Raw genomic sequence first — 16,155 nt, 5'->3', positions numbered from 1 at the left:
TCTAGTTAAGTATCATACAGAAACCATTATGTGCTCTAGGGAATTTTGAAAGTGAATTAGTGTAAGGCAGAGGACATTGTTACAAATTTGGAATTCTTCATATCTGTTAATCAGCAGTCTCAGCATCACAGAGTTATCACATATTGTACTGCTCTAGATTTGCCCAGCCCTGAAATAATTAGCCTAACAACTCTTCATGAGAAAAAAAAAAATCACCAGTCCTATGTAGACTGACACTCTAATTCATCCCATTTTGAATGTTGAAAGTTCAAGCAGCCTGAGTTTCTGACAGCGTGATGTGGACACAGACTAGAGATATCACCTACTGCCCTACAAACTAGTTTTCCAAAGAAAACAGCATACATCTACTTCATATTTAGGCATCTTTTGAGTCATGTTAAACCATGAAGACCATTCATACATATAACCCCAGACAGACATATATCTTTTGGGGAATATATGTAATCGTGCATTATGGAGTTAGAACAGCAGTTTAAGTTGCTTTTTTATTAAGCCTGAAGAGCCATAAAGCTGATTTGCTAGAGTTTTCTGATGACTGAGATTTTGAGTGCCATAAAAGGGATGTATAACCACCTCTATATATTCACACACATGCATATATGCATATACACATGCTTGTCTCAAAGCTTGTCAAAAATAGAGTTCATTAGACATGTCTGACTCACATGCTTGCCAGCAAACAGAAGAAAGGGGTTTTACTTTTTTTTTTTTTTTTAAGATGATGATCCTGCAAATAATCACTATTTTCAATTATTCATTGAACAGATGAACACTCTGTTCACTGTTGTGTATGACAGCATATAAAATTGAGAAAAAGTTAGTTTTGTCCTACACCTAGGTGATTAGCAGTACTATTTTACTGACTTGTATTTATTATTCTTCCATGGAGACAGATATTATTATAAAGTGAGACAAGACCTGCTCCATTACCTTTGGAGTTGAACTCATCACCTCAATTCTCTTTCTTCTGTACAAAATGGTATCTACCCTTGTAATTTAGCCTTCTTACTCACTACTTACAAAATACAGAAAAGTAAATTGTGGAATAGCAAATTCAGTTCTCTGTGCTACGCAGCTTCTTAGCTCAAAGAAGACTTGCAACATTTTTAAAGTGGTAGGGCATAAAGGCTTGAGGTTTACGCCTCTAAAAGATTATCCTGGAGAGTGCTGATACTTGCTCAGCTTAGATTCAAATTGTTCTGTTTTCTTCAGAGATGACCTACTTAAGCATCACCACAGACCTCTGCCTAGCCCTGCAGTACCTCACAACACACTTGACACCAAAGACTATTTTAGCAACAGGGAAAGAGCTCTTTGGTATTTGAACTTATTCCAGAGGATGCATTTTGTACCAACAGTCCCTTCCTAACCCAGCACAAATATTCAACTCATCAGCAACATTCATTCCCTAGCCACTACCAAAAAAGCATGGACAAATAATTATGATTTTATTTTCTGCACACATGATGCACAGATGTGAACTGGGAAAATAATATTGCTTTTTTTTTTTTTTTTTAATAAATTATCCACATTTTATTTACATGCAAGGCACTTAACTCTTTAGGGATGAAAGCTCCTACATCATTATACTACAGCAGGAAAAACACTTGGAGAAAATCTTCAAATGGAGTTGGAGTTAAATCACGCTTTTAAACACTGAATAAAACCTTTGTGGGACTTCATAGTCACCTGACATGCATTCAGTTGAATTGCTGTTCTGGTAAGGTGCCATCTCATGAATGAGTTTCACCTAATGATTGTTAAAATTAATGACAGCACTGATATAAATACCCAGGCCCAGGAGTCTCTTAGACACCCCTTTCCTACAAATATTTTGTAAGCTAGCTGTTATCAAGGAATAATTTGTTTCAGCATCTCTTTTAGAATCCATACTTAAAGATCCCTGGCATCTCTGTTTTTTTTCAATGCCCTCCAGATTTTTAAGAGTAACAATTCATGATTCAGAGATTATTTCAATTACTGTCTTAAGTATCCTGCTACTAATGACTAATGTTTATTAGGCACATTAAAAGTGACTTGATTTGGAAATACTTTGAGCTCTGTCTTTTGTATTGAGGATTACTGTTTGTTTTTTTTTTAAAAAAGGAAACACATCATAAAATTCTTAACTACAAATAATGCCTGAAAATGAAAACAAAGTTGTTCACTGCTTTAGCCTTTTCACTGTCAACTATAGCTTGCACTCCTGCCCTTGAATGCACTTGAGTCTTCTCTTCTCTTTGTCTATAGAAGTTCATTAACTTCCAGTACATCCTTCCATCTTTCTATAGAAATAGTACAGCATGGTACTGTTAATAAAGCCAATACACTGTTACTGAGCCTTCATCAGCTCACGAGGAAGCTTTTTTGCTTCCCTCTTTTCAAATCTACACTCCCAAAGACCTGGGTGTATCAGCTTCTCCTCTTTCCTGAAGGTTGACTTCTGAAGTCACTAGAAGTCACGCTCTACGGTGAAACAGGCATAAACCCAGACCTATGGCTCACTAGTCTCATCTTACCAAGAGCTAACATTTCCTCCATTACCAGTTAAAAGCCAGCTTCTGCCTCATTGTCCACAGATGTTGAACTTAGGGTCAAAACCAAATTCAAAATTCTTCCCTTCACTATAAGCCACTCCACCTCACACACAACTCACATTTAACAGCACTTCTGAGACATACGCTGAGCTAAACCATGAGCATACAGCATCCCACTCACTGGCCCTGTTTTGCCCTAGGCTGCAAACTTCTTCATATCTCTCTTTCTTTTTGGCAAGCAAATTTCAACTAGGGAAGTGGAGGAGTAAGTACGCCCTTGATTAACCCTTTCCTGGCTAATTGGGTGGAGTATGTGCATTGATGTGGTCATGTAAATAGATACATACCTATTTCAAGATGTACATACTTGAAGAAAGGCTTTTGTACTGAATAATCCCCCCTCAAACAGGAATATTTTGCATTCTTACACCAGCTCTACCACATGGCATTCACTGGTAATAACAACTGTTTAGAGGAAGCTTTGTTTTGCTATTCTCTCCCATTTGCAGAGTTTTGTGGGGATGAGGTTTTGTTCTGCTTTTTTAGGTTGTTCTTTTTGCAAAGTTCTATATAGTGCATTGTGGTGCTTTAGTCTGTAGTGAATCTGCTATATTTTTTTCTGTCCCTTCAGTGTGAAACATAAAAATTTGATGTTTCATATAGGATTTAGAAAATATAACAAATAGCAACACTCTTTTTAAATGCTGCTAATTTGATATAATTCCTTTTGAGCTGAAATATTGCTTATGACTGCTAACTCCTTTGGGATACAAAATGGATGATAATTACCTTTTTCAGAATATACATTTCTTCCTCCAGAATCATTTAGTCTCTTCTAGATTTGAATAGACTTCTAGACATGAGCTTTCCAATTGCGATCCCTGGTAAGCATCCCTCTTTACACCAGGGATGGCTAGAGAAGATACGAGGAGGAGAAGATCCTGTCTCCTATCAAGGAGAAGATAGAGCTTTCTACAAACAACTAGCAGAAGTCTCTCCACCACTGGCTCACCTTTCAATAGGAAATTCCATCCATCTACCCATCTGCTGGGAAGGCAGCACAGCAACAGCATTGCACAAGAAACTCAAAAGGTTTCTTGATTTCATTCATTATAATTTCATAATGCAAATGCTCCTCTTGTCCTGCCCTTCACAAAAGGGACTAAGTTGTGACAAATGCAGTCAGGGAGGGCAGCTTGGGCAACAGCAATCATGGCACAACTGAGTCCACAACTGATCTGGAGGAAAGCTGGGAAGGGAAGCAGCAGTATTAGGATTCTAAATTTGGAGAGCAGACCTTGGTTATTCACTGAATTGCGAGGCAGAATCCCCTGGGCAGATGCCATGAGCAGAAAAGGTGCCCGGGAGAGTTGGCAGAAAGAAAAAGTCAGGAAAAGAAAGAAAAGCTCAGGAACAAAGCACCCTGTTGTGCCAGAAGACTAGGAATTGCAGCAAGAGGCCTGCTTGGCTAAGGCAAGGAGCTTCTTGATGACTTAAAATGCAGAAAGGGATCATATAAATAATGAAAACAGAGATAAACTGCCAATGAAAAATATTAAAACAGTGCCCTGACATTTTAGGACAAAATTAGGCAGATCAAAAGGAAGTTAAGGGAAGTTATTCTCCCCATGGCACTGCTTTGGCTGTGCCTAGGTTACTATGTTGAATTTTGGGTCCCTCAGTTCAAGATGAATTAAGAAACTACAAGATATCCAAAAGGGGATGCCTAGAGCACATGACCTATGGTGTTAAGGACACTGGGTTTGTTTAGTCTGACTAAAAGGATACTCAGATGGATCTAAACACAGCCTAGAGTTACTTGAAGGGAATTACAGAGATAATGGATACAAACTCTTTGCTACTGGCAGCTGGTAAAGCAAGGGGAAACAGGCCCAAAATGTGATTTAGGAGGTTCAAGCTGCTCAGGCTGGAGGGCAGACAAAACTTATTCCTCAGGAGGGTAGTGCAACATTGGAACAGTTACCCAGGGAGGTGACAAATCTCCATTTTTGAAGTTTTTGAGAACTGACTAGATAAAGTTAGGGTTGACCTGATTGCTTTGGCAATATTCCTGCTCCAGGTAGTGGACTGAAGTAGAGAGATTTCTGTGGTCTTTTCTACCTAATGTTTCTGTGATTTTATGACTGTATGATTATTATAAAATTTCACATATTTCTTCTGGAATTGTTATTTAGAAGTTTTTTCCTTTGTCCTTTAGTACATTCTATCCAGAACATTTCATTTAGCATATCCGATCACTCAATTTCTTGAACAGAACAATTGCTGCTAAATAACACCTCACTTGAGTTTGCTTGGGTAGAAATAAAACAAAATATTTTATCCTATTATATTTATAGCTTTTGCATAAAGTAGTTACATAATAACAAAACAAACACCACTACAATATATTTGCCATGTACCAGAAATAAATACCTTGCTATGGTCTCTTCCATATCTGGTTACATTAATGGTCACTGTGAAAAGTTTGTTTCTTTTTTATCATTTTGCATGTATGTGTTGGAAGGTGCTTTTTCCTAGATGATTTTGGTATTCTGCAAAATGACATATACACTTAGAAAATAAGAAGGAATAAATACATGGAGAACATATTCTAAATACAGGAGAAGCCTGATTTTTTTTTTTTTTTTTGGCTTTAATTTACACTTAGGTTTAGTCCTGAATAATCCTGAACAATTAGGGATCTTAAAAAAGCAAAGAAGATAACTTACTCAAGAAAGCCAATAAAATTGCCCTGAAATGCAAGTCTTCTCACAAATTTCCAAAATAGAGTTATGTAATATAGTTGCAGTTAAGTATATTTGTAATCTCATGCAACTGCTAGAGGTCTTGGACCTATCTCTTTGAAGCAGAGAAGCCCATGAGGTTGAAGTCATGACCTTAAAAGTAGCATGACCCTCAAAGAGGATGTTAAATTCTGCCTAGGAGAGACCATATAAGGGAAATCTAAGTGACTCACATTTGTGATGGAAGCACTAGCTTCGATAAAGTCTCAGGATTATCTCTTGTTGCTTGACTAACTGACATTTATGGTATGGTATGTCCACTATGCAGGAAATTCCAGCTCATCAAGGCTGATACTGATGTTATTGAGAGATCAGACATGTAAGAGGAGGAACTGTATACTGTTATGGACAGAAGGGTGAAAGTCTACATACTGAATATTAGTATGGACAGATTGTGCAGAAATTAGGAAAATAGAGAAGATATTTTTCAAAAATGAATATAGGCTAGAGATCATGCCTGAAATGGATTTCAAATTTACAGTCACAGTGAAGAAGCTGGTGTTATGTAAATCACTAGTTATTTAGTAATTATTAGTTAATTATTAGTGTAAGTTATTAGTTGCCATATTTCTGGGAATAGTTCCTCAGCTGTACACCATTCATTAAAAGTGTGTTCAGACCATTTGAAAACTATGGAGAGAAAATTTGTGATGAGTACTTTGACATATGATATTTCATTTCAAAAGCTACTACTGCTGTTGGTGGAACGTAAGCTAAATCACAAAGTTTGCTGAATAAAGGACACGAGTGAATTATGTGATTCTGAGAGACCGCTTTCCTTCTATAGAACATGCAATTCTAATTGAAGTCAATAATAAGTGCAGATGTTCTGCCTTTTTAAAAGTCAGGTTGTCTTATCTTAGCTGTTTCTGTTTACCTACACTGTAGTAATTAAGGGCTAGATCCTGAAAGATATTCAGGCACCAACATGAAACTGATGGAACGTCAGTGTTTAAATATTTTTTCAGATTTTATTTTAAAGGTAAGCCCACAAGTTTTAAGAACATCTGTGTTTCCAGCAATTATTTGACTCTGCATTTTCAGCCTTCCAGTGCCAACAGGCCATTCAAACATTCCTGGGAGGAAGAAAGAATATCAAAGAAATCAGCTTTTGGAGTCCAGTGCAATCTGGTGTTTTAGTATGACATTATTAGTAAGAAAGTACATACCAGAACTTGGAACTCCCTCAGGAAATTCTGATGCCTTTACCCTAGATTTTGGACTGAATCACGTCTTGCCGTTCATTAATATTTGTTGTCATATTTTATATGAACACGTTTGAAAGAGCTTATTCCATCAACATCAGCTACTGCTTTGAAATAAGCGGATATGAGTAAATCTATATTTATGTCGGTAAATGAGTTTCACCTAACTGAGTGCTGCTTTTGCATAAGGGCTCCCATGTTGACTTGTAGAATGTTGCCAAGGAAGATGCATCTGATTGTTGCACAAACACGTGCTGCATTACCCAGTGCTAATGAGCTGGTAAAAGTTTCCTCCGTCTCTTGTTAAGTCTGTGTTTAGGTGACATATTTCCTCAGAATTTATTTCTCTTTATTTGATAGTCCCACTTCCTCAGCCCTGCTAATCCACTGTCATACAAGTCTTATTCATCACTAGTTTCACCTTTGCAAAACACTCAACTAAATAGACTCTCAAATTTCTTATGTTCTGTATGTGTAACTTCTTATCTGTCCAGCCAAGCTGAAGATAATCAAGACTTTTAAGTTTAACAAAACCTTTTGTCAATTAGTGCTACAGGACCAAATTCCACAGGTTCCATCATTTGAACCCAGACAGCAAAATCTACAGAAGAAATTATTTGTTGAAAACAAAGGTATACTTCATGCTTTCATATTTCCTGCTCCTCCTCCATCATTGCTTACAGGATCATCTTTACACCAGTTTTAATACATTAATTTAGTCCTTCTAGTTCTGCTAAGCCCCACTGTCTCATTTGTGTAAGAGAAACTATAGAAACTGCAGCTGCCACTTTTTTTTGTATGCTTGATTTTAAACACCGAATTCATTTGGTATTTCTTGGAACCTCCCTTCAGTGTTAGAACTTCTTAAATATTTGCTTAGTGAAAAGTGTTATCACTCATTACTTCAAAGAGTTTTGTTACCCACTGAGGAATTCATGACTTTATACAAGATGGGAGAAAATTATGGGAAGACGGGAAATGATTAATAAAATATTTCTGAACATTATTACAGTATATTTGCAATATTCATCAAGATAATGTTTGAATGTTTCTTATGTTATATTTTTGTTTTGAGTCATAAGCTTTCCTACCCAGAAGATGACATTTAAGTAGTCTTTTTTTGGATGGGTGCAATCACAGAAGAGAATTTCATAACAGGTAAGTGTATTATACTAAGCTTCCTCTGATCATTGTTCTAAATCAATGAGATGAATGGGATGATGTGGTATGATTTTCCTTAACTGGGCAACTTTTAAGTTCTGTATTACTTTTACAATGTGAAAGAATTTAGTCAATTGCTAGAGACTTTTAAACATAATCATTGGTCCAAGTCTTATCTCAATCCTTGGTGTGACTGTGTACAATACCATGAATTGCCAGCTGCAAAAAATATAGACAGCATATATTATTGCAAACTCCAAGTATTCAGGAATGACTCTATTCAAGAACTACAATTCTTGAATACAATAAAATGTTAATTCAGAAAGATTTTGTCCAGTTCCTAGTACTTTTCCCTACTAGCGATCACCAGGACTTGAATCTCACCATATGAAAGCAGAGATTCTCCCACACACAAGACACCATGGTACAGAACTGCATTTACCATGCAGTTCTACAAAAACGAATTAGAAGGAATATTTTTGAGGACAAAATGCTGAATTTAAAATGAAAAGAATTCCAGACTTGTATCACATTCTCAGGTAGAGGGGTGAGTTGGGATGTGGTACAATTTCAGGATTTTTTTTCATTTTAAATTGCTCAGTACAAAAATGTTGTTCATTTCAGGCGACAATTTCTGATGAAAATGAGAAGTTGCTCCAAGCTTGGAATTTACTAAACATATCTGGTGATAGAAATGAAAAACATAAACCTTAGTCCAATTTATTTCATTACTATTGACAGTAAATAAAATCAGAAAGCCCTGATACAAGTCTGCAAAAAATCACTGCTCTGAGTCTAGCAGAAATAGGAGAAACTCCCTTACTTTAGGAGAAAGAGCAGCACAGCCCTGCACAGCTCCTTTCAAGAGAAGTACCAGAAAATGAAGCTCTCTTTAGGTCTGCTCTGTTATTGGAACACTCAAGTGCACACGCTGTCACCTCATACTTTTAGTGTTCACCTTTCTATGGTATTCTTAGAAAAGAGTTAATCACACAGCCCTCTTCTTGCTACAACATCGACCTGCCCAGCATGCTCAACTTTCCTTCTTTCATAAAACACCCCCTCTGTCCCCTTTTCTGTCCACTTTAATCCCATTCATTTGTGTCTTTAAAACACTCCACTTCCAAGATTTCTTCTGCGCATGAAAGATTTTTGGGGAAAAATATAAGTGCATTTTATAAAAATTTTAGATGTACTCAGCTCTAACCAAGAACACCACTAGAAAGCTTGTATGTTCTTAATTAAAATATTGGCACTACAGAAACAGAGGCCAGACAAACTCTTGTGGAGACTTTTGTTCTCTCTCTGCATCAAGATTTGAGATCCAATTCCTCATGTGTACCTAGAATATGATCATCCAGAGCAGAAATGTGCTTAGACTTGACCCCAATTCCCCTATAGCCCATGCACAGGGATAAATTCCACAGGAATGAAGCTGTTGGCATAAGTGAAGGACATGTGGACATCTGGATGTGGCTCTGACTTGAGACTAGAAATGAGACAGGTCTGCACTTCCCGATCAAAGCATTAAAACGCATTCTCCCAACTAACAATTTAGAATTTAGAAAAAATATTCTAGGATGGATGTCCACAATGCAAACTCAATCTATATATTGCCCTGCAAGCCTATTACTTGCTACATTCTGCATGCTTCCATCTGCACTGGAGGAAAACATTCCTGTTGATGGGACAACCTAAGCTGCAATGCCCATTCTGTGAGAATGTTTTTCCAGTTTTGAAGTTTCCAAAGCAGATCACTATCAATGAGATAGAAATTGATATCAATGACATATCAATAAGATAGAAATGAGATAGAAAAGTCAAGAATGGAAAAGTCCTTTCTCATTACATTTCTCATCTATTTCATTTACACTTAGAAATGTGATGCACATAGCATATACGAAACAAGTTCACACCAAATGAAGTTTGCTATTTGAGATCTCAATTAAGTGCTGCCGTGTTCTTATTTTCTGTCTTAGTTTGTCATCGCTAGTTGAGACATAGATCAAAACAAGCAAGCACAAACTTCCAGTGTCTGGAAAACTGTAAGTAGAGAACATGAGAAATTTCTACTGTCTTCTGGTGACACACACTTTGCAAATAATCTTGCTTCCATCAGTTGCCACATTACTTATGGAATTTATGATAGAAAAATTCAAAACAGCACATCACGTATTATTTGATGCCTATTTCCAGTAATACTATGAGATTACAATGTCACCATTTGTGTATTAGCGTAATGAGTTTTGGCAGGGACTAGGACATAATTCTGGCTTGACATAGACACCCAAAATGATGAAAATAAATTGTGTGAGCAGATGATAGACACCGCTGCCAATGTATCTGTCTCACGTGGACTCTGCAACTGATCTCTGTAGCACTCATAGCTACTACGACTACAGTAAGCAAAAGGAGATGTATCTACTACCTGACATGAGAAGAGACATTCAAACCTGAAAGCACAAGGCAACAACAATATATTTCTTAGAACTTCCCTCCCAAGAAAAATCTGGCATGAGGAATAAAAAGACATTCCAACATAGGGCTGGGTTTTAACAACAGACTTTAAAATAGACTTGACACTACTTAGGCAGATTTAATGTTAGCACAGCCCATGAAACCAACGCTCAAAGGATGGCACATACATGGCAGGAGAGTGCTAGTAGCACAAGGAAGTAGTCTGCTGTCTATTCTTCCCATGCCAAGAAGGAACTCCTAAAAATAGGGTCTTGGTTGTCTTCTGTCTTTCAAGGCAGTCTCTGGTTTACTTTGGCTTGCTTGGAAAAAGCGCATGGGACAAGCAGTCGGGCAAATACCAGAAATTATTGCCTCGCAATGTCCCCCAAATTGGCCTAAGAACCCATGACAAAACTCCTAATTGAAATGAAGCATTTTTCAGTTAATTCTCTTTTGTGGTTAAATAAAAAGCTGGCAGCCAAATACAGGCAGCCTGCAACAGACACAAAACCTAGACTCCGTAGTTTTGTTAATTCTTGCATGCATATGTACGTGTAAACACACACACAAGTAGAACCCTGAGAAAAAGTTGGAGGACGGCAACATATTAAATCTGTCATCACAAACCATGCTAGTTCATTCCTAACTCATTCATGACTAAGAGAAGAGAAACAAACAAACCCAATCCTAGCTTGATTACACAATCAGCAGAGCAGCCAGGGCTCCACAATAAGGTGGCTTAAGAAGTCAGGCACATAAAACTGCATTTATAGAGAAGGATCCCCAAAAAAGGATATCAGTGTTGAAAAGACCCATTCACTTTACAGAATGCTAGTGAAATACACATGACTGGTCTTCGTGGTATCAGAAATAAAATTTGACATACAAGTTTGAATCCTTTTACATCTCCGTATTTGAATCTTTCTCAAGAAGAGAGGCCTGGTTTCAAAAAAAAAAAAAAAAAAAAAAAGTTAGTTTTGTTTAACTCAGTGGTAGCAATACAAATGCGTTCAGGTTAAAGTAATTAAATATTCTCTCTTTCTTGGTCACAGATCTAGATCATCTCCTAAACTGGAAGCCCAATCTGAGAATCATGAAATCCACAGGGAAAAGTCAAGCCAAGGGATCCACTCCTACAATTAGCATCTGTTGCTTAAAACTGAAAAAGTCTGGACCACAGCTGAGGAAAATAGTTCAATTCCATTTCATAATGACAGGTCTTCAGGGAATAAAATCCAAAGCTTGTAGCCAGTTGAGTCAAAGGAAGAACTCAGATAAATGACACACAATTTTAGATGAGGATTTATCTTGAGGATTTATCTTGAAATGATTTACTAACGTCCAATTCAAATTTTACATTATTTTAAATGATTTTAAAGTATTATGTACTTTTTGGCTGTCCGTACTGTACAGTTTGAACACGGATGTCAGTATTGCCTGCGTGCTGTGTTAACATTTAGACTCTACATAAAACATAAGAATTTTGAGTTCTGTTCCTAGACCAATGCTTCAGTTATTTGAGTCCTTTCAAATAACATCTTTTTGTGGGTAGGGAGAAGGAAGGAATTAATTTGCCCAGCTTTAATGTATATGCTGTTGAGGACAACAGAGGTAGCTCACTGAACTCATATAATCAACAGCAATCCAATAAAAATAATCAATGGGAACTAGAGATTAATTCAGCTCATTCTAAAGTAGACAACTATACTCGGTTAAATAAATTCTTCTCTAAGCTCCAGTGACTGAGAGCTCAGTAATGAAAGCTTTGACAGATCATAGCTAACCCACCTGCTGCTTAGATATAAACTTGGTTCCAATGAATTCCACTGTTTGTTTCCTATAAAACATATTAAAACTGAATCATCACTGAAAACCCTGGAAATGAATGAACAAGCCCACCCACAACTTCTCCCACTCTTCTGTTTGGCAGAGCTGCTGCTAAAGAATAGATGCATTAACACACACAGAAATAAAAGTCAGGCTATCAGATAGTGCACCTGCTTTTATCCCATAGTAGCTGTGTAACACCTGCATGAATTACAAACTCTGCTGGTTGGGCTTGCTTGGCTATAAAGAATTCAGAAGAGTGATCACCATTTGTCACAGTTATAGATTCAAACTAGAGAGGCAATGGCATGGTAAGAGAATAGTGCCCTACTTTTCATTGTAATAGGTACGAGCAGAAAAAAAAAAAAATTGGTATCACATCACCAAAGGACAGTCTGGTGTGTAATACATGTAACTACTAACCTGGGCAATCTGTGATGGGAGGCAAGCACATGATATTGACACATCCCTAAAAACGTAGCAGGTTGGGTCCTTCATCCTCAGCAACTTATTTAAACACTCCCTTTTATGGACTGCAATACTCCCTGTTTGAAAGGTAAAAGCTAACTGGGAACTGATAAAAGACTTTATTATCACCTCTCGCAGGAAGAGAGAGCGACCCTTGCCTGGGCAGAACCCCTTCAGAGCACTGCAGGTGTCATTTGGTGACGGTCTGTCTCCGAATGGCTGCCATCCTCAGAAGTGCAAGATCTCAAACAGCAAAACTCTAACTCGGGCAGCACATTACTGTTTCAGACTGCATAAAAACTGTCTACATCCTTCTTAAATTAGGAGGAACTTATTTTATCCAAATCTTTACAGGGCAAAGACATTGGTCTCATATATTTTCTTCTATGACATCTTTGATAAAAGCTCTGATCATTTAAAGTGTATCAGGTTGTACAAAAAAAATCAAATTTTGCGCTCTCGACTAGAAAGGGATTATTATTAGAATGCTACCTTATGGAGTTATAGCCTTTTATCACTAACTAGGATACCATTTCTCTTGTGATTTCTTGGAAGGACATTGCAAACCCTTCCCAGAAAGCACCCTGCCCAGGATAGAGCTTCTATACAATTGGCCTCTATATGGCCTCTTTTAATTTAAGCATTGGATTTAAGTGGGAAAAGTGTAGTTCCTTGTTTACTATCCCTGCTCTCACATTTTCTCCATGGATTTTTCAGGAGAAGATAGATCTTAGAAAAGCTTTCTTAGAAAAGCTACTTTGCAAAGATAAATTTTCACTTGTATTTTTACATTTTATAATAAAATCGTTAAACTGTGAAGTGCAACATCAGCAGGCATTTCTGAATTCATCAGTATAAGTTCCCCCATAAAAACACTGCAATTTAAAACATTTCCATCACTTCTCTCTGCCTCATTAGCATCTTCCTTCCTCAGCTTAAAATATTATTGTTCCCTTTGAGCATAGCCCTTAACATCAGAATTTCCCAGTCTGTAAAATGCACATAAAAACACCTATTCATATGGTAAAATATTCTGAGAACAGACTAAGAAAGGCCACTGTGTACCCAATATTACTAATAATTCAACTGCCTGGCTCACTGCATCCCTCCATACTCACCCCCATGAACATTTCTTCAGAAAGTTTTAATAGCATTTAAAGTACACTTAACAGCTTTGCTAAGAGACTTATCCCATCTGACAGGCATTAGCTTGATTGAGTTTACCTACTGGCCAAAGCACTTACAGCTCCTGTTCTGACACAGCCTTACAATGCCTTATTGTTTGCCTCTTTGGCTCATTCTAGGTGATAATGAAATTGGCATCAGTTCCCCCTTCTGAATGGTTTCCATGAGAATTTGAAAAAGTTGTTTGCTACTGCTGGTATTATATAACCTTCTTAGTTTCAGCATGCATAAAAGCATGTTCTTGTCAAATTCCTTATCTCGAGGATTGTATTAATAACAGAACATGAGTCATGCTGGGCATCAGACATGTTAGTGTTTATATACGAGATACTGTAAGTTTAATTTAAAAAATAAATAAATAAAGTAAAACCTGCTAGTCAAAATCATTGACAACTCATTGCCCTGACTATGACTTGGATGGTCCTTCATTCACTATGCTCTGATGCGTTTGTGTCTGTGCATAAGCAAACATTACACTGGAAATTGAAGAGAGGATCGCAAGTTGATGGCATTACCTGACAGAAATATTGCCTTGTGCAGTTAACCTTTAAATTAAGATCTCAACATTGCATTATCAGTGCTGAATAAGGCAGGTCACAAAGCACTGAGTGTTCTGACCCCAATCCAGCAAATTACGGAATCACATGCTTAACTATAGGGACACAAATGGTCCCATAGATTTCAGCAGAATTAAGCAGGTGTTTAAATACTTAACTATTTCAATAGCAGTGTTCAGCACTTTGCAAATTCTTCCCTCAAAGAAACCTTGTACACACTGAGCGTAGGATATCATTACCTTGGGTGTATATATCTACTATAAGAATAACAGTAACTATAACAGAGCATATCTTTCTCAGTAACATTTCTTTATGCAAGAGGTTTGAAAATAACAGATAATACTCTTTTTTTAAATGCAGATCAGTCTGACCTGAGATCAAGGGAAAAAACGGGCATCTTGTCACAGGAAGCCAAAATAAGTAAAACAAATGTTTTGAAAAACAACTTAAAACATAGATACATTCTTCATTGCAAAATATCTGAGACAAGCACTAACTTATGCTGGCCCTGTTAACTTAGCCAATGCTAAACTTTGTGTGTGGTCCCAGTGCACTCAACTGCAGCTATTGCAATATTTGGGACAGTCACATTCGTGGAGAGGTGTACAAATATTTTATTGCTCTTTTTAGTTACATTGATAAGTTGAAAGCATTAAGAAATGTAAAGCAGCTCCTATACACATATTTACCCCCTCCCCTCAAAAAATATTTCTGCAGGGAATGTAATAAAATATTCCTTCACCAATGTATTTTAGTCTATTATGTTTGATACAAGACATTACCAGGAAATAGGGATATTATGAGGCGCTCCTAATCAAGTAGTGTTTAGAACCATGAATAGTTTGCCTGACACTCAGCCTTCTCCAAAGGACTATATTCTTCCATAGTCTTTTTTACTTTGCTGTTTCTACTAATATTAACTGGAAAGTATTAAATGATCCCATGCATAAACTCTTGCCTCAAAACTTGCATCGGTGCTTAAAACAGGATTTCAAGCATTTATGATCAATAGTGGATCTCAGAATATCCTAGAGAGACATCCACCTCATCAGGCTGAAAGTGCCTCAACTCACTAGCACATGCTTTTTTGGCTTGAAATGTACCTGCTTGATTTTAATTTTGTGTCATAGGCATTTCTGAAATATTCTGGTCTGGACAAGGGATGTTATCCACTCTGTGAGATCACCTGTCATGCAGCGATTAGAGTGTAGGACACCTAAATCCAATAGGTAAACTTGAGGAACACTGAATGACAGGAATAGGCCTCTCACAGCGGTGGTACTGACAGCACTCTCTTAACTAGATGGATTTGAAAACATTCACATGAGATGCAGGTGTGTGCCCAAGTCATCCAGTCTGAATTCAGTTTCAAAAAAAAAATCCTTTACCTTTCAGGTATCTTCAGGTATCTATCACTCAGTGAGAGTCTCTTTCAGCCTCCTCTGCTGAAGCTCTTTTAATCTGTGAAGTAAAATAATTAGCTATTAACCAAGGTGGGGAGAGCAGCTCCCTACTTTGTCCATGAAGCCCATATGAGTGAAAAGAAATACAATAGTAGGTACAGCCCCAACCCACTGCCATAAAATAACATCTCATAGAAGGTGACTCACCAGGTAATGTTGTGGACCCCACAATTTTGGGTCCAGAAGCAGCAGAAAAATAACATAGCCCCAGACCAGAAGTAGAGAACCTCTAGATTCACGAGCATCAACTGTACTACTCTGCCCATGGTGTCCAGACTGTTGCCAGCAGGCACAAAAAAAAAAATGGTGCTGCATCACCAACATCATTAAAGTTGGCAGGTTTTACTTAAGGAATAAATTAGGGTCAAGACATCTGAATAACATGGATTCATGCAACAATATCCACTTTCTCTTCCAGAAAAGATCCCAAATTTGAGAGCAATCTTGGCTCTTTTGGCATATAGAACTAA

This window comes from Nothoprocta perdicaria, unplaced genomic scaffold (genome assembly GCF_003342845.1).
Source record: "Nothoprocta perdicaria isolate Ctin4 unplaced genomic scaffold, notPer1 scaffold_8, whole genome shotgun sequence".
NCBI lineage: Eukaryota > Metazoa > Chordata > Aves > Tinamiformes > Tinamidae > Nothoprocta > Nothoprocta perdicaria.
This window is presented reverse-complemented; position numbering follows the sequence as displayed.